Genomic DNA, 18,556 nt, shown 5'->3' with positions numbered 1-18,556 from the left:
TGCTTCTGCTGCTTTTCTCAATGCCGAGATGCTGTACTGGGGCCATCCCTGCCCATCACTCTGTGTGTGTGTGTGTGTGTGTGTGTGTAGGGGGTGGGGGAGAGTGTAGGATCTGCTGGGAGAGAATGGATAATCAAAACCCTAGATAATCCTCCCTTTTTTGTTACCTTCTTCCTGGTCCAATCTTGTTCCCAAACTCCTTTTTTTTTTTTTTAAGAAAAAAAAAAAAGACTTATTTATTTAAAAGTCAGAGTAACAGAGCAAGACGGAGAGAGAGAGAGAGACAGGGAGAAAGAGATCTTTTATCCACTGGTTCATTTCCCCAATGACCTCAACAATGGGGGCAAGACCAGGCTGAAGCCATGAGCCAGGAATTCCATTCGGGTCCCCCACGTGGGTGGCAGGACCACTGCTTTCCCAGGTGCCTTAGCAGGGAGCTGGATTGGAAGGGGAGCAACTTACCCCATTGTGCCACAACCCAGCTCCCTCCCAAACTTCTTGTGCTGGGTAAGATTTAAAAATAGCAACTAGCCAAGAGATAGACAGCAGGTAGAAGTGGAGGAAGCAAGGAAGACGTTCAAATACTGCTTTTTTATTGACTTGGGTTTGTGTTTTGTATATGACAGGACATAGGGGAACCCATAGATAAGGTTGTTCCCCATAGTTCTTGGTGATTGGGGTGGAAAGTCAAATATTTCAAGTTACTTTTTTGCTGAATCTTTTTTGTCTGCAATCCATTGGGTGAGGAATATTTTGGAACTGCTATTTGGAAAGTTAGACATTTAGAAGATATTTTCAGCTAAAGCAGAGAATGAGTAATATCCCTTATAACTCAGCCACTTTATTCTGATCCTGTCTTCTCTAACAATAGTTCTCTGCTACGTGCTCTTAAAACACAAGTGCTAATATTATGAGAAATGAATTATATGGAAGCCAGTCTAATCTTTTCTAAAAGTGCTAAAAATACCAATCTGCAACCAAGAATGTTTAAGTACTTCCTTCCCTTTCCAGTTGATGCAGGATGCTGGGCAATGAGTGGACTCAGAGGACACCCTAAGGCCTGGGCCAGAGTGGAGGGTTTAGCTCCTAGATGTAAAGATCTTCAGACAGGACTGTCCAAGTGAGTGTCCTGAAGCCAGGGCCAAGCCTTTAGATGCACAAACCACTGTCCCTGTGCCCTTCTTTGGACGTGACTGGTGATGGAGGGGTCTGGGTTTACTTTTGCATATGGAGCTCTAGAGCTTACGTTCCCAGTCCCACAGCCTGTGTTAGGTCCCTGAGGTGCTGTCTGCAGCCGGGAGGCGACCGTGCACCCAGCCCTTTGGCATTGCCAATTTCTGCATGGTAGCCCTTCCGCTTGCTTCGCCTTACCACCTCGGAGTGTGTCACGAGCAGTAATGCTGTTCTTCAGGATTTGACTAGAGGATCCCTGTGGGCCAAAGATAGGATGCAATGGGATAGTGTTTTGGAGGACTTTGGAAGTGAAATGACCCATTTGTCCAGAGAAAATGGATCGTGTTGTTCAGAATCCCACCTGGAACCACACTCTCTTATCTTCAGATTACAGGAACCCATCCCCCCTGCACACATGCATGTGCGCGTGCACGCACACACACATACACACACCGTCTCCCACCGTTCCTTCCTGTGTCCACTGGGAGATCTCCCAGGCTTATCTGAAGCCACTGTGTATTTCTTTCTTTTTTTTTTTTTTTTTATTTTTTTGACAGGCAGAGTGGACAGTGAGAGAGAGACAGAGAGAAAGGTCTTCCTTTGCCGTTGGTTCACCCTCCAATGGCCGCTGCGGCTGGCGCACCGCGCTGATTCGGGTGCTTCTCCTGCTCTCCCATGGGGTACAGGGCCCAAGCACTTGGGCCATCTTCCACTGCCTTCCCGGGCCACAGCAGAAAGCTGGCCTGGAAGAGGGGCAACCAGGACAGAATCCGGCGCCCCGACCCGGTGTGCCGGTGCCGCAAGGCAGAGGATTAGCCTAGTGAGCCACGGCGCTGGCGCCACTGTGTATTTCTTTACATAGAAGTCTCTCTAGGCTTCCTGTGGTTGTAGAATAAGAACGGTACTGGTGGGGCTAGCACTGCCAGGTTTTCTGTTTGAAAAGAAAAGCTACTTCCCAGAAAGTAAAAATGAACATGGCCAGGCATGGCGAGTGGGGCCGTGACAATTACCACACACTTTTAATGTGCGTGCTGTGCCATTGTCACATGCCCATGTGCTGTCAACTTCGAGGCAGTGACTGGGAGAACTGGGCTGTGTGTTCCTGGACTGTGCCCAGAGCTAGTGTGTTTAGGGTTATAATGTCAGTATTGGGACTTTTATTTTCTATGTGCTTACTTTCTGATATGGTTTTTTCAAGGGGAAATTAACTGAGCTTAAGTTACTTAAATTTAGCCACATTGGTTAAAAATCCTTTTCTGGAAAATTGGAAATGACTCTCAGTTGAAACAAGATACACAAAGCTTTGTTTGAGCGCATTCTTCAGTTTACAACATTGAAGTTTTAAGAAGGAAACCAGTGTCCCCGATAGCTAAGGAAACAGTTTGTGTTTTCATTTATTTTCTTTTTCTTAACTTTGGAAGCCTGTTGCCATGTAGAGTAAGAGAAACCTCATGCGTCTGGTCTTTTCAGAGGCCATTGCCAGTGAGAGTGCTGTTACTGTTAGATAATCATGATGGTATCTTCTGGAGTCTCCTCTCCCCTTGCCCGACACACCCAGTTCCCGCACACCCCGCCAGCAGAGCCAGGGAGAGAAGAAGAAAGCAAGGGCTTATTTGCCTTCAGAATCTGACTCTGTATTGCTCTGGAGACATGCTGGGATTTGCTCTTCAACCATTATTAAATTTCTAATGTCTGTCAAGGTTTAGATTCCTTTGAAAGAAGAACCATGAAAACATAAATGAAACCGTCAGGCCGTGCCGTGAGGACCCTTTCTGTGGCGAGTGTTAGCTCAGCCGGGGCAGCGACCCCACGGCGGGCACCAGCCCCGCCACGCTGGGGACCAGAAGTTACGCTCGATTCACAGGGGGACTCTGGACTTGGCGCTTCACCCCCGTCAGCATCCATTTCTCCACTGCCTGCCACTCGCACTTGCCTTGAAAATGCGATGCAATCATGTATGGGAAGAGATTTTGCCTTCCCTTATGATCAATATTTATGAATCAGAAACTAAGAAGTGGCGCGGGGCCCTGTGCATGTGTTGGTCGTTATGTGGGGGAGGGGTCTGCCACGTGCATGGGAGAGCCCCAAGGCACGAGCTGACACGGGGGAAGTTTGTAAATCACACTTACTCCCACGACTCAAAAAGCCACCGAAGTAGCCAAGCTCACTCAGTCCCACGTGGGCCTCCTGTCTCTGCTGTTTCATTCTGTCCTCTCTCCTGTGTGGCCTCATAGCTTCCCAGGCTGAGCCTGGATAGGACGGGGTCACAGACACCAAGAGGCTTCTCCTGAGACTCTGGAACACTGGCACCACCAGCAGCCACGTGACAAGCACACGCCACATCTGGGTACCAAACGCTGGGTCAGCCGCTCCTCCACACAGTCTGGCATTTCCCTGTTCCCGGTAACCCTGCCACATACGTGGATTATGGGGCGCTCATGGGCTGTATTTTAAGCGTTTTCTTGCTCACACCCCAGCGTGTTCCAAACAGCACTTCAGAAGGTTTCTGAGCACATAATCCTGTCTCCAAGATGCTCCGCTCCAGATTCGCACTCCGTCTATGGCTGCATTCCTTACAGTAAATAAGTAAAAAGGATCATGTCCTGGAGGAGAAATAGGCACCAAATTAAAGTTTAAAAGGAAAAAATTGGAGGGACCAACCTTGTGGCACAGCGAGTTAGGCCGCCACCTGTGGCACTGGCATCCCAAATGGGTGCTGATTCCAGTCCCGGCAGCTTCACTTCCAAACCAGATCTCTGCTATGGCCTGGGAAAGCAGCAGAGGATGGCCCAAGTGCTTGGGCCCCTGCATCCATGTGGGAGACCTAAAGGAGGCTCCTGGCTTTGACCTGGCCCAACCCTAGCCATTGGCAGCAGTTTGGGGAGTGAATTAGTGGATGGAAGATCTCTCTCTGTCTCTGTCTGTCCCTCTCTCTCTCTGTAACTGTGACTTTCAAAAAAATAAGTTTTTTTTTTAAAGAAAAAAAAAGGAAACAATTGGAGACCAAATTCCTGCAGGCCATCAGTGACTTATGGTTAAGCGATGCTGCCTGGTGAGTGGCAGGCCTGCTGGAAAGAAAGGAAACAATGAACAAGGACAAACAGTGGTGTCAGTGTTGCCGCTGCCTGGATGGCCAGTCCTGGGCCTTTGCAGCCAGCACATAGCTTCTTTCCATTGCCAGCGGCCCTTCCCAGGCAGCTCTGGACCCACGGAGCACCCTGCCTAGTTCTCGAGGGGCTGGAGCGGGTGCTGCCACTCTGACCCTCAGAACCTGGGTCCCATCAGCACCAAGTCTACACAACACTATTATCTCTCAGAGTCAAGGAATCAGCTTCTTTCCCTGGTACACCTGAAGGAGATCGCATAGCAGGTGCATGGCGCCTGATCTGATCCTGGGATAGACCTTGCAGGGATGGTTGACAACACAAGCACAGATCCTCGTGAGGGAAGCCAGAGTCCACAGCAAGAACCATGCCTGGGTTCAGGGAGAGTCGTGGGATTCTGTGTCTCAGAAGATCCCGCTGGGCGGTGGTGATCCCTGAAGCCCAACAGTCTCATGGGGCCTCTAAGGTCTTTACGAAAAAGGCGAGTTCTGAGAAAGATAGAGGAAGACTGCTGATGACAAGGTTGGAAATTGAGCATGACTCTGTATGCCAGATTCACAGCCTCCCCTGACTCCTCACCGCGAATCACATCTCAGCTTGCTCTACTCCTGCTTCAGAGCCCACTCACCTGTCTCCGTATGTTTACTAGGAGAATTTAGATCCACCCCCGCCCCCCACCGCCATATTGCCTGTTTCATGAAAGAGGAGAAGACAGCACAGGAGTCTTTTTGAAAGGATTGAGAAAGGTTTGTTTCAGCCATAAAGAAACCGCTTATTCTTCGAGGCAAAAGGCTTTCTCTAGTTCACTTAAGCCTAAAGCATTACACACACCTGTCTCCAGGTACAGCCAGGTGGGCACAGTCCTGGGGCATACAAGATCAAGTGTATGGACTCCCTGAGCCAAAAAACTCACGGGAAAGGGAGATCCCTATCATTTTAAATTCCAGGCAAAATATTGGCAAATAAAAGTTTTCCAAAGTCAACCTATTATTGGCCCAGATAGTAACAGAAAATCTGGAGTTAAGAAAAGGAAGAAGGTAGAGATTTTTAAAGCTAGGTTTGGTTTTCACTTACCTGTGGTTATTCTAACACACGCACACCCTCCTGTCCCTGTCCCAGGCATAAATCGCACAACCAGAAGGGAGGACTTAACTTCTTTTAAGGGTGCTACGTTAAGGGTTATGAATTTGGCCAGCGAACTGGCTTTCCTAGAAAAGCTTCGTGCCTGTGCCAAGAAATATTTGCCAAGTTAGTGACCCTTCAGCTGCACCCCAAGGACCCCTTGCAGAGGGTGAGTGGCTTAGTTTCAGGAAGTAGATTACTCACGGGTGCTATGAGCTCAACAACCAGGCCCACTTGGTTTCAACAGACGTTAAAATGCAATCCTGCCTCAAACTCCCAAACCTTTCCCAGATGGACCAAGATGGGTGAGCATGGCATTGAGTCCAACAGGACTGGCTCAGCCCAGGCAGCTGTACACATTTAGCACAGAAAGATGGCTCCAGACTTGTGGTGGGTTGCTGGTAAGAGCAGTCCCTGAGTGCTGCCTGTTGCCATGTGCCAGACACCCACGAGAAGTGGTGTAATCTCTGGGAAGGCCAGAGTGGCCTCAGCTGAGAGGCAGCCCCTTCCCCACTATTGCCATTGCTGGTTTCGCTTCCAGCTGCAGCTGCCCACAGCTGTCTGGGAAATGTAGGTGGGTGGGGAAAGTGCAGCAGGGGTGCTGGAGGTGAGGGGCAGGTTTTTTTTTTTTTTTTTTTTTCTATCTGACTGGACCTGTGCCCTGGTAACCAAAGCAGGTAGATGGGAAGGCACGTTCTATGCTGCTCTTGGCCTGGGGGTCCAGCTGGGTGGCTTAGAGCTGAATCCTGTGGTGAGACAGCCAGAAATGGTCCCCTGTTCAGTTCTGGGGACCAGGTCTTCATAGGCAGAGCAGGTTTCCCTGGAGGGCGTTAGCCAGGAGGCTATGTGGACCTAGAAATCACATCACATGGAGATGATCAGAAAAGAATGGGATTTTTAGGCCTGAAAAAGAAGATTTAGTGGAGTGGCTGTTTTGTGAATGGGACAGAAGACTTATTTTTCTGTGTTTTTTGATTGTGGTTAAATATGTATTGTATCCATTTTTAAGTGGCATTAATTCCAATCATAGCATTGTACAATTATCACCATTACCCATTTCTGGAACTTTTTCATGATCCCAAGCAGAAACTCTGTGCCCATTAAATAGTAACTCTCACTTTTCCATGCGCCCAGTCCTGGCAGTCACAGTCGGTGTGAACTGGACTACTCCAGTGCCTCTGGAAGTGGGATTATTCAGCACTTCTCCTTTGGTGTCTGGCTTAATTGGTTAGCACAAAGTTCTTGAGGATCCGTGTTGTTGTGTGTGTCAGAGTCACCTGCCTTGTGAAGGCTGAGTAACATTCCACGGCTTGTTTATCCATCCGTTCCTCTGTTGATGGACACGTGGGTTGCCTCCACCTTGTGGCCACTGTGACTATTGCTCCATGAGTATTTGTAGATTTCGTCTGTGGTTACAGGAAAAACTGGCCTTAGCTGAGTGCGAGGAAGCTGCAGAGAGGCTGATGGTGGTCTCCTTGATAGCAGAAGGGCTTCCTCTTTCACTGTGGCTGGGAGTAGCTCAAGGAGGAATCGTGTCGTGGGGATTGCTCACAACAGGTACAGGGAAGCCCACGAAGTCTCTGAGGCGCCTTCTGTCTCAGGTATTCCATGGTTGGTGGTAGATGGGGTAGGCACTCTGCAGGTGGCAGCTCAAAGAAAAAAGTAGCGGCAGATCCGCTATTGTGTCTTGGGGAAAGGGGATGGAGGTTATGGACCAGTCAGGGGCTGGAGATCAAGGCGGATGATGCTGGGAGGAAGTTCTGTGTAGTCTTGGGGAGGTGTGTCCAGAGCTCCATAGAAGGCTCCTTGCATTCTAGCATCCTGGGGGCGGGGTGGTGAGGCCAGGTACCTCAGCAGCATTCCCTCCTGCCCACTGCTGCAGAGGTCTGTCCCTTGGAGACTGAGCTGCACGGCTTTGTAGGTGATGCCCAGTCCAGGTGAGGGTGTTGGTGAGGGTGGAGAACACTGGATCTGGGAGTTTGGGAGTGAATCTCAGCCAAGCTGGGGATGCCCGGGCTCCTGCCCAATTAGGTTCCTTCTGTTACAGTGGGGATTTTCTTATCATTAGTTGGGAAGGTCTAGCCAGAGTGTTCCAGTATTCTGGAGTGAATTTAATTGTGGGTGATTTCATTCTGCCCTTTTTTATGTCCAAGCCAGGGGCTTACGTCATAGAACAAGCGAATTCAGGGAGATTTTTATTTGCATGTGAATCATAGCTTCTCCAGCGGAATGTCACTTACTTGGAATTTTCGGCTGATTTTGTTTTTGTTTTTGTCTCTTGGTGTTTTTCCACCAAGCTCTTTGGCTAACCAGGGTGGGGGAAAAAAAACAGAGGAAGGGCTCCATCTGACTGGGGCAGGGTTTCAGTTGGCAACTGAAAAAGGAGAGTATTATGAATGTGAAAAGAAGAAAACGGATGCTTTATTTTGCTTGGAGGGAGGGACCGAAGCCAAGTCAAATTGAGAGCTCTAATTTGGGAATAGTGTTATTACAGGTCATTGGGAGTTGGTTACGCGCTAAATCGGGAGGCCGGTCACATGAGGCGGCAGCAAAGGCAGACCATGGGGGGACCTGGGGGCTCTTTTACAATGAACTTTATTTTACTTACTGCACAGTTGCAAGGTGCTTGTATCGCATGAGGAACCAAGTCACCTTATTGGCTCGGGAATGTCCCCTGTCCTGGCTCATCGGTTGCTTCCTAAACGAACCCGTTCTTCTAATATGTGTGTTTCTGGGCTTTATTTAGGCACTGGAATCCAGCCCGTGATCAGCAGAGCAGGCTAAAGGTTATGTATCGCTCTTCACCTTCCCAACTGATTCCAAAGGGGCTTCTTCCTCTTCCTCCAAATCTCTATTTTAGGTCCCAAGGTCAAGACCGATGACTGAAAATTCTGTGTGTATGGAGGGATGAATGCCATATTTTAGGTTCTCTTCCGTTTCTTCAGCACTGTCACTATAAATGTCAGCTTGCAAAATAAAAACAAAATAAGCTGGCTCCTTTCCCCTCATCAGAAGTAGTTATGAACAAAGAATCCTTCCTAGTCCCAAACTTGGCATCTTGGGGAAAGCCAGGGAGGTCAAGCTGCTGCTGTATCTTAAAGAATCAAAACTGGCTTTCTTGATGTCTAAGGCCCTGATCAGTGAACCGAGTTTGTCATCACGACCAAACAGCAGCCCCACAAGGATGTCTAGAATTGAGTTCATTCATTCGCAGTGCAAACACATTGTGCTCATGGCCCTAAATGGGGCATGTTACTAAGTCTGTGGCACGGTCGGCCGGAGCTGCGGGAGCACATGCTTGGGTGATGCGTGTGATCCGGTTAGGAATAGAAGGTGTGTGGAAACTTTCTATAAAGGGCAGCTTGGCTGGTGTGGACAAGTGGTCAGGGAGCCCTGGCGCTGTGCGTGGTGGTGCCAGGATATTGCTGCGTGACCTTGGATGAGTTTCTCCATGCCTTGGTTTCCCCTAAGTGCCATAATGGTTCTGGGGAGGGTCAGTAAAAGCTACAGGAGCTGTTTGAGATGAAAGACGTTGTCAGGTGTACAGGTGGAAGCATGAGCCGTGTGTCCCTGAACAGGACTGGGCTGCTGGTCCCTGCTCAGGCACCTCCCTCTGACATCACAATGCCCACCAGACACTCAATAATGATGCGCATGCCCAGTGGACACCAGAGGAGGGGAGAAAAGGAGGAGGGTGACGTGGAGAGGGAGGAGATGGAGCAATCCCTTATGTGATCATTCCATCAACGCACGCGTTTTTCACGTAACATCTGGTTCAACTGTAATGTGTTCAGCTCCATATAACCTAGATAGCGTCTGCGCCCTCTCCCTCAAACTCAGCAAAATATTATGGTCCTCGAATCAAGAGAATTTCACTCCTGTTGCTGCGTGTCTCCTGGTTCACGGTCAGACTAGTGAGTTGCTCCTCCTTCACCGGCCGACTCTCTGGAGCACCCGTTTAGAGGTAATGGCCTTCCTCCGAGGGGCAGGAGGGGCAGGGTCCTCCAGGCTTCCTGCCGACCCCCACTCAGCGCCCCAGGGATGGTGGAGGGGTGGTTTGTGGGGGTGGGAGTCTATGGTGCAGGCGCTTTGATTCTGAAATTCATCTTCATTTTGTTCCTGAGCCATCCCAGCTTGGGCGAACTCGATTTTTTTTTTAAAGATTTTATTTATTTATTTACTTACTTACTTACTTAAAAGGCAGAGTTACAGAGAGGCAGGGAGAGAGAGAGAGAGAGAGGCCACAGCAGAGAGCTGGATCCGAAGTGGAGCAGCCGGGACTCGAACTGGCACCCATATGGGATGCCGGCACTGCAGGCAGCGGCTTTACTCGCTACACCACAGCACCGGGCACAAACTTTATTGTTCTTAAAACCCAAATGGGCCTAAGCCATGGCTCCCCTATGAGGATCTGTTACCCCGTTTAACTGACCAGATTGCCATGAGTAGGCAACTCAGGAGATCAGCCCTGTCCTAGAAATACTTATAGAGTTGGTTTGTTTTTCTTTAACCCAACAACTTCCTTTTAAAAAACGGGTCCTTGCCACCCTTGGAATGGGTTCTTCCTAGCCCTTCTTCTGCTAAGAAATAATTTTTCCTCACCCAGTTTCACATAGCCTCACCGGTTGGCACTGGAAATTGGAGACTGCGATTTCCTGGGTTCTCTCTACCCATAGTTCCCAAGTATCAGGCTGGATTTGAATCACCTGGAAGACTTGCTAAACACAGAGTTTCCGACTTAGTGGATCTAAGAGGAGCTTCAATAATTTGCATTTCTAACAGGTTTCCAGGTGTGCTCCTCCATGCTTTCTGGACCTGTGCCTCTTGCCCATCCCACCCCCCCACCCCCTCACCTCACCTTTCCTCCGCCAGGAAGAGCGCTTGCCGTGGAGCATTGTCCTAGTTCCGAGAATTGTGTAGCCTGTGCTGTAGGCAAAGCCCACAGGCTCTTGCTTTATGAAGATGAGATAAATCAAACATCACAGCTATCTTAGGAGGCTTCCCATTTTGCAGTCAGGGACACCAAAGAGTGGAGGAGTGAGGTGAACTACCCAGGTGTACACAGCTGAGTCAGTGTAAGATCTGGGATTCTAACCCACACAGCGTGGCTGGAGTCTGCTGAGACTCACTGCACTCCATCATCTTCCTTTTTATCCCCCCTCAAGTCACTTAGAGCACCTGATAATCCTATGCTTGGCTGCCCTCGACAGTCAAGCCCCTCTGGGGTCCTTAGCACCAGCATCTTGGGCTCTGAGTCTCCAGGCGACTCAGCTACGCCACCTGTGTGTCTGCACGTGGTGGAGGCAGCGCGGTCAGATCCCTGGTGCAGGAGGATCATGGGCACGTGGCCTTGTGCCGGCCAGGGGAGGGGCCTAGTGTATAGGCACTGGGGGCAGCTGTCTCTGACAAGAGCTCAAGCTCCCTTTGGGCAGGGGTCTTTGAGGGCCCTTTGTGCTCCTCACCACACTGCTTTGGTCCGGAGGTGACTGCCAATAGTATTGACCACCTGCATCAGAGCAGCAGACCACGCTAGAAGGTACGGAAATGCTCTTTTTTTTTTTTATCTTTTTTTTTTTTTTTTTTTTGCGGGAATGCAAAAGTGCCTCTTTTTGACCAGTCTTGTCTAGGAAGCCTTGTCTAGGAAGTTGCTGACCTGAGTGAGGGAGCAGGAGAGACTTGATGGGGAGGCACTGTCCCTGACCCACGGGAAGCCAGCGATCTGGTAGAAGAGAAGCAGTGCCACACATCCATGTCATTTTGCGCAGCTGTGGTGGCGAGAAGACAGTGAGGACCAGAGGAAAGCAACAGGGTTTGGGGAGGGGGTGGACTCTTGAGCTCCATCGTGGATGATGGTGTGCAGGAGGGAGAAGGTGGGGTGTGTCAAGGTATTTCTACAGCAGCAAACGTTCCATGATGAACAGTGATCTCTTTATTATTATTATTTATTTGAAAGAGTTACACACAGAGGAGAGGTGTGTTTGTTTGTTTGTTTGTTTTTTTTTCCATGAAATAATGTGTTGGCTCCTGGCTGGAAGGGCTGACAGTATTATGGAAAATAGGGTCTACTCCTTTCAGAAACTGGTCTTCTTAAACTATTTCTCTACCCCTCTGGTCTGCTTTTCCCTGAATTCTTTGTAGTGCAGACATTTCTGTGGATACAAACTTCCCCCATGGCTTTCTCTGATGCTACAAACACCCGGTGGAGTGGCCCTAGCACCAGGCCATCTACCTGAGTAAGGGCTGGAAAGAAATATCTGGTGCATTAGCAAATGCATCTATCTCCAAATTTGATGGGATAAAGCTAGACTAGAACAGCAGGCCACGCTTTCACTCCCTGGCTCTGCACCAGCATGGCTGGAGGCTCCCTCTGTCTCTGCTTACCGGGCCATGCCCTCAAAACCCTGGGGTAAAGATAGAGGGCAGGGGTCAGTCCCCAAGCTCCCTGGACACAGAGCCTCTGGCCTGCATCTACCTTCCTCTGTAGAGTTCAGGTCTGCCTCCAGAAGGGGCCGGCCAGGTGAATCTTCTCCACTGCTTCGCCCGCTGTCACACAATGGCAGGGGATCCACCTGCCCTTCAGAACGAAGCTCCAGACTCTTCCCAGCGGCCAGCTGCGTGGGCTTCTCTGCATGCTGTCTCCTTCCCCACCGCCTCCCCCACCCCGACCTGAGCTGCCCAGGTGTTTTTCTTTGTTGTAGAATCTGGATAGCATGGTTGAGGTTCTGGAAGGATGACCAGAGCCCTGTGTCCACAGACCTCTGAGCCCCTTTCTTTGTGCCTGCAAATTCCCACCAAGTCAGCTAAAACCAAGGGTCCTCAGGGGGTCAGTGCCCCTGGTTCTGGTCCAGCCATTGATCTCTGGGCCTACATCACTGATCGCTGGGTCTACAGTGGGATCCCAGAAGGAGAGACATGGCCCCAAGCATTCTCATTCCTAGTTAGAGAGCTGCCTGCTCCAACATTGTCCTTGCCTTTTCTCCTCGTTACTCACTGTTGCAGATTTGGAATTCAGCAGTGAGAAAGTAACCTCCCTTCTCAAAATTAAAAAAAAAAAAAATCATAGTATGATTGCATCAACAGACCTGCTAACCTGAAAACAAGTTTGGTGTACACGTAACAGGTGAAAATAAGCTGCCTCTTACCACTTAGATAAATTTCAGAGTTGGCTAACAGCTGAGTAGAAGGGAGCGTGCCTCTAACTCCCTCTACAGGGCTGTGCCTAAGGAGGGCCAGAGAATAGGCTTGGGTATCCAGGGTCACCAACTCTATCCTGTGCAGTTAACCAGCCCCCTCTTCTCAAATACAGTCCCTAGTTCATCTGTGCTCTTGCATTCAAATATCTCACTTCAACAAAATTATTCCATTCTCTCATCTCCAGACTTACACGTGAAAGGGTTTCTGATTTCATACCTAAATGCGTGATACATAAATTTTACTATCAACATTTCCAACATGTCTATTTTGGGACTCACTCTGTGCTGTTCCTCGGTGACAATATTTACATAATTATGCAACATACCACACGAGGCTGTCACATTCACACTTATACTTTGGATTCCCATCTCTCAAAATGGGAAATTTTGTCTATAAGTTCTTGAGCAACTTCTTCGTTGATTTTAGAAAGTGTGGGACCCTGAGAATGGCTCCCACGTGTCAGGAGTGGAGCTTATTCGCTCTGGCTCTTCCCGTGCTTCCTGAGGTTTAAGAATCTGTTGCAGGAAATGGCTGATGCTCATTTGGGCCCACTGGATGGAACATGAACTGTTTTTTGTGATGGGACCTGTGTTTTCAGTCCTCCCCAGATACTCCTCTGGTAACGGTGTCTGGATGTTTCCAAAGATGTTGGCCTTGGCCCACAGTGTATGACTGCTGGGGCTCTCATTTCTAGTGGTTCTGATGGAAGGAGGCCTGCATCTAAGCGAAGTTGCACAAAGCAAGGCTTCCTCTGATGTGAGGGCTCCTAACTCATTTTTTTTTTTTTCAAAGATCTTATTAATTTGAAAGACGGAGTTACAGAGAGAGGTAGAGCCAGAGAGAGAGAGGTCTTCCATCTGCTGGTTCACTCCCCAAATGACCACAACGTCCAGAACTGAGCTGATCTGAAGCCAGGAGCTTCTTCCGGGTCTCCCGTGGGTGCAGGGCCCAAGCACTTGGGCCATCTTTTATTGCTTTCCCAGGCCATAGCAGAGAGCTGGATTGGAAGTGGAGCATCTGGGACTCGAACCAGCACCATATGGTGCCCATATGGGATGCCTGCACTGCAGATTGTGGGGAGCAGCTCGGACTAGACTGTTACTGGAAAATTAAGACTTATTCTATGCATCTGCTCTCCCACAATATGGCGCTGGGAGAGAAGAAAACAGCTTCTACACAGCTGCCTCCAGTTCAGCTAATAAACTGTAGGACTTGCTCCTGATTGGAGGAGAGCAGCGTACTTGGCGTGTGGGCAGCCGAGTTGGGATTGGCGGAGGAGGACTATAAAGGAGGAGAGAGACGGCATGCACCAGGAACATCTAAGGGGAACATCTAAGGGGAACACCTGTGCAGCCCCCGAGAGAGCCGGCCGGCGGTGTGCCGCTCCCCTGCAGAAGTGGGGAATGTGGCCAGGGGGAACCGCCCTTCCACGGAGGTGGAAGGGATAGTAGCCAACCCGGGAAGAACCAGCAGCAAACCCAGGGAGGGCCGAGCAGACGAAAGAACAGCGCAGGGTCCTGTGTCGTTCCTCCACGAAGAGGGGGAGCGACACAGATGCTGGCTTTACCCGCTATGCCACAGCACCGACCCCACTAATTCATTGTTTAAACTGCGCTTGGAGAGTTGCTTAGCGGTGTGTGGCATGGGGCAGGGGATGGTCTGGGAGTGTGAAGATGAATAGTAGAAAGTGGGAAAGCTTCCTGCTTTGAGAGCATTTACAGCCTCTCCTCGGAGAGGTTTTTGGTATTAAAAAAAGAAATAGCAAAATATGGTTTACAAGCATGTGTTGAGTAAGGTACTGTGTTTTTTCACCTCTAATTTTTATGACTTGCATGAGACTGATTCGTTTGAAGTTTTATTAAAACATCACTCAGCACCTAACAAGTTTGGACACACAATAGTCTTCGTATAACTCTATGGATTTCTTTCATTCTTCAACAGATATTTGCAAGAAGAGTTGTATAAAATACACTGCATTTTGCTGCTTCAGCCTCTCGACTTTTTTGTAAAGATTACTTTAATTGGTGTCTGTTACAGGCAGGAAAACACCCATTTTCCTGTTTGCCAGCTCGTGGGGCCATTTCCCATGTTACCCAGAATATTGAGAACATGGTGGTCGGGACGCTTTTGAAAACTGAGCTAATCATTTTACTTTCCTCTTTTGCACATTCCTACTTTTTTATTTATAAGACTCAAAGTAGTGGCCGGCACCGTGGCTCAATAGGCTAATCCTCCGCCTGCGGCGCTGGCACACAGGGTTCCAGTCCCGGTCGGGGTGCCAGATTCTGTCCCGGTTGCCCCTCTTCCAGGCCAGCTCTCTGCTGTGGCCAGGGAGTGCACTGGAGGATGGCCCAAGTCCTTGGGCCCTGCACCCCATGGGAGACCAGGAGAAGCACCTGGCTCCTGGCTTCGGATCAGCGCAGCGGCCATTGGAGTGTGAACCAACGGCAAAGGAAGACCTTTCTCTCTGTCTCTCTCTCTCACTGTCCACTCTGCCTGTCCAAAAAAAAAAAAAAGACTCAAAGTAATTAGAACACTACAGAGCCTACCAAGAGGGTTGACCAGACAGTTTTTGTGTGACAGGCAGTACCTAGTGTGAGTACTGTGAGGTCAGTCTGTCAGTCTTCATTGGAAGGACATTTCTAGGAATTACCTAATATTTTGAGTATGAAATCAAAAGTCTAGCTACATATTATCAAACATAATTCCATGGGATCATTTTATAAAGCCACTAAAATGTGATTAATAAGGCAAGGTCAGTGTTGGAAAATGGAGACGCCAACACCATCCTTGTGGAGCTTCCATTCTAGTGGCAGAAAACAAGCTATATGTGAAGCAGGTCCCATGGGCATAAGTGCCATAGAGAAAATGAAGCCAGGCCCAGGCACTGACTGGGCAGTTTAAAATCACATGAACACACTGAAGTAAACTGAGTATATAAAATCATCAAATCATTTTTTTTAAAAATCACATGGACAGGGGCTAGTATTGTGGTGTAGTGGGTTAAGCTTCCATTTGCCATGCCAGCATCCCATATGGGCACCAGTTCGAGTCCCAGCTGTTCCACTTCCAATCTAGCTCCCTGCTCATGTGCCTGGGAAAGCAGCTGGAAGATGGCCCAAGTCCTTGAGCCCCCTGTACCCAAAACGGGAGACCTGGATAAAGATCCAGGTTCCCTGGCTTCCACCTGGCCCAGCTCCAGCTGTTGCTGCCATTTGCAGAATGAACCAGCAGGTGGAAGATCTCTGTGTAACTCTGCCTTCCAAACAAATAGATTGTTAAATCATGTGGACAAAGAAGGTCCTGATAGGATGGTGGCATTGGCACAAAGATGGAACTTAGAGGTGCAAATATGGGTCTGGGAAAAGAGCATTTTAGGCCAAGGCAATGGCTAGTGCAAAGATCCTGAGACAGGCGTGAATCTGTATCTGGCTGTTACTTGTATCTGTAATGTGTATCTGGCTGTTAAAGAACAGCAAGGAGGCCAGGATGGACTGGATGAGAGAGACAGTAGGGTAGGGGCTGGTTCCGAGGGTCTCAGAAGTCCTTATAGGATGTGGCTTTTATTCTGATCACTTGATCAGGGGAGCAACAAGGCCCATCTTCCAATTTTAAAACATCACTTTTATCATGGAAGCAGTGGTCACTCACAGGTCTTGGGAGAGGAGTAGAATGCAGAAACCAGGTGAAAGGCCGATTATTATTATTATTAATTTTTAATGTATTCTGGAGATTCATCCTACAAGGTTTGCTGACAGATTAAATACTGGCCATGAGAAAAAGGTGTCAAAGATACTTCAAGGTTTGACCTGAGCCAGGGAGCAGGACTAGTGGGAGTGAGAGCAGGCGTCGGTTTGTAATGACTTTGAGGTCATTCCACTAGAGGTGCACAGGACACAGCTGGGCTGTGTGTCTGGCTCTCGGGGTAGTGAGCTGGGCTGGAAATGGGCCAGAGGTCAGGACTGAGGCAAGCAGTTGAGGGAGCTGGCCTGTGACCTGCAAGAGTCAGTCCTAGCCAGGCAGAGGCTGGAAGCCTGAAGGTGAATCCTGACCTTTACCTTGAGCCCCTGGCCGAGATCTTGGGAGGAGTTCACGGATGGCCTGGGCCTTTCAGGGACAAAGGAGACCCCACCCCCCACCCCAGAGCACCCAGCTCTGCCAGCACTGGCAGAAAAATGATTATGGGTGGAAGGTCCCCATGGAAGAGATGGCCAGATGGCCGTGGCATGGGGAAGGGGTCCTTGTACGCGTCTGCTGGGGCCAGAGGAACCTAGGTCATGCCCTATGAGCATGGTCAGGTACCTAATGGATGACCAGCACCCACTGGCCTCCCTACTATCAAAGTGTGATAATGGTTGCCCTGGGCCATGGGGTCCACTGCGCAGAGCCCTTTTCTGGTGAGCTCAAAGGAAGCAGACTTCAATAAGTGATTCTTCCAAGGAGCATGAAGCTCCTTTATTCGTGGAGTATTACTGTGTAACAAACGACCCCAAAACTTGGAGTCTTAACATGATGGCCCTTTGTCTTCTAGTCTTCCGAGGGTCAGGAACGCAGAACCGCCTTGCTGGGTTGGTCTGGCTCCCAGTCTCTCACCAAGCTTGCAGTCAGGATGTTGACTGGAACTGGAGAAGTCACTCCCAAGGTAGCACGCTCACAGGGCTGGCAATTTGTGGACAGGAGGCCTGAGTTCCTCCTGCACGTCACAATTGGTGCGGCTGGCTCCCTCCCCCGCCCCCATCGAGGGCATCCCCCAAGACAGCAAGGTAGAAGCTGCCATGCCCACAGGACCTCATATCCTAAGGCCTCCACCACACTCTGTTGGTCACGGAGTCGTGCTCTGATCAGTGTGGAAGGGGCATGCACAATTGTGAATACCAAGAGACCAGGGTCGCTGGGGCCATTTTGGAAGCCGGCCACGCCCTCCTTGAAGGTAGGCAGTGGGTTTGGTCTGCTTAGTCCTTTGCATCTGCTTAGTGCTCCCAGATCACCTGGGTCTCTTGGCGTAACGGGGCGAATTTGCCTCACTTTCAGGGCTTTGTCAAATTATGGGGACGCTTCTCTGAATGCCATTTAGCCCTAGGTTGTACCGGGCGAGGCTTCCAGCAAGTGCAGGAGCCAACACAGGAATCCTTTCATTTACCATGCTGGTGTTTGCATTTCCCCCTGACGTTTCAGGTGCCCTTTGTCCGCTCACATCCCTGCCAAATGCACTGTGCGTGGTGATGGTACCCATTTTTAATAGTGCAGAGTTACGTTAAATCCAGAAGCCTTTACTACATGGTGTGTCTAGAAATGAGTTTGTTAATATAAATTCTTATAAGGAGTATTTGACCATTTAAGACCACTAGTTCTCCTGCCTTTTAACACATTTATTTAGCCAGTACTACTTCTGTGTGTGCTCTTAATTCCCAGCCATTTCTTGCATGAGCAAATTGCCTAAATGCACTTGTGAGAAAGCCTTTTATGGTAAATGTTATTAAACTGAAAACAAGGGTATAATAAAATAGTAATTTAGGGGTAATTTACTAACAACTGGAGCCCTTAAACATTGACATACCATTGTGTAGTGATAATGCCAGACTTGGTATTTAAATACACTCTTTGTCACTCCAAGAATCATTGGGACAGTTTCCTAATCCTTGTAGTCTTTAATCATAGCTCTTTTAATTTTTTCTTACTTTTCCTCTGTCATTGGTTTACAAATTATAAATCATTAACTTTTGCTCCCATAAAAAATCCAGCAAACTCTTACATCTCTGCTCCTTATTCACAGAAATAATAGAGAACAGTCAGAGTATTTTTAAATTTTTTCATAAGCAGTTATTTTGGGGCAGGGGGAGTGCTCCCATCCACCTGTTCGTTCATCACTCAGGAAACAACTAGGGTGGGGCAAAATTGGGAGCTAGGAACTCAGTCCAGGTCTCTCACATGGGTGGCAGGTACTCAACTACTAGGGTCATCAC

General features: G+C 49.0%; 1 protein-coding gene across 3 annotated transcripts in view; it reads left to right on the top strand.

Annotated features, from left to right (window-relative positions):
- The window catches only part of SAMD4A (sterile alpha motif domain containing 4A), a 226,632-nt gene that overhangs the window by 115,594 nt on the left and 92,482 nt on the right, over window positions 1-18,556 (top strand). Inside the window, exon 1 of one of the 3 annotated variants that reach the window (XM_089309690.1) lies at window positions 10,799-10,935. The exons of the other annotated variants lie outside the window; for them this stretch is intronic. The gene's annotated coding sequence lies outside the window, so the exon portion shown is untranslated. Of the gene's footprint in view, window positions 1-10,798; window positions 10,936-18,556 lie in introns of those variants that run through there. 3 annotated transcript variants of the gene reach the window in all.

This window comes from Oryctolagus cuniculus, chromosome 12 (assembly GCF_051225735.1).
Source record: "Oryctolagus cuniculus isolate XC-2025 breed Fujian yellow rabbit chromosome 12, ASM5122573v1, whole genome shotgun sequence".
Lineage (NCBI taxonomy): Eukaryota > Metazoa > Chordata > Mammalia > Lagomorpha > Leporidae > Oryctolagus > Oryctolagus cuniculus.
Note: the sequence above shows the minus strand (reverse complement) of the source record. Positions and strands in the feature narration are given on the sequence as shown.